The following is a 460-nucleotide window of genomic DNA, read 5'->3' as shown; positions in this document are numbered from 1 at the left end:
CCCCCCCCCTCCCCCTTTTCCCCCCTCCTTTTTCTCTGCTCGGCAGGCTTCTCATTTCTGCAGCACCTTCCTCAGGCTGCAAACCTGCAGGCAGCACCTTTACCCCAAAGCTGCCGGGTTGTAGCACGTACCTTTCACCCCAGCCCATCTCCTCCTCCTCCACCTGCTCAAACTTTCCCTCCTCCCCCGCCAGCCTCCTGCTACCCTGGGGTGTTGCCTGGATGTGAGACCCCACTTCCCCCCCCACATTTTGGGTTAATGGAGCAAGGAGTTGAGGAGGATGCTAGGAAAGAGGTAAAATTACAATAATTAGGAAGGGGTTAATGGCTGTCGCCGTCTTCTGCCTGGGCAAACCGTGTGCCCTGGTGCAAAGGCACGGCCAAGCCGGGGTGCTGGGGGAGGTCCCCCCCATCACCGCCCTCCCTCCCCGCAGCTGAGGGGCTGGGGAGCCACCGCCCCC

The sequence above is a fragment of the Corvus brachyrhynchos genome, unplaced genomic scaffold (assembly GCF_000691975.1).
Source record: "Corvus brachyrhynchos isolate BGI_N302 unplaced genomic scaffold, ASM69197v1 scaffold89, whole genome shotgun sequence".
Lineage (NCBI taxonomy): Eukaryota > Metazoa > Chordata > Aves > Passeriformes > Corvidae > Corvus > Corvus brachyrhynchos.
The sequence above is the reverse complement of the archived record's forward strand: the minus strand, read 5'-3'. Positions refer to the sequence as shown.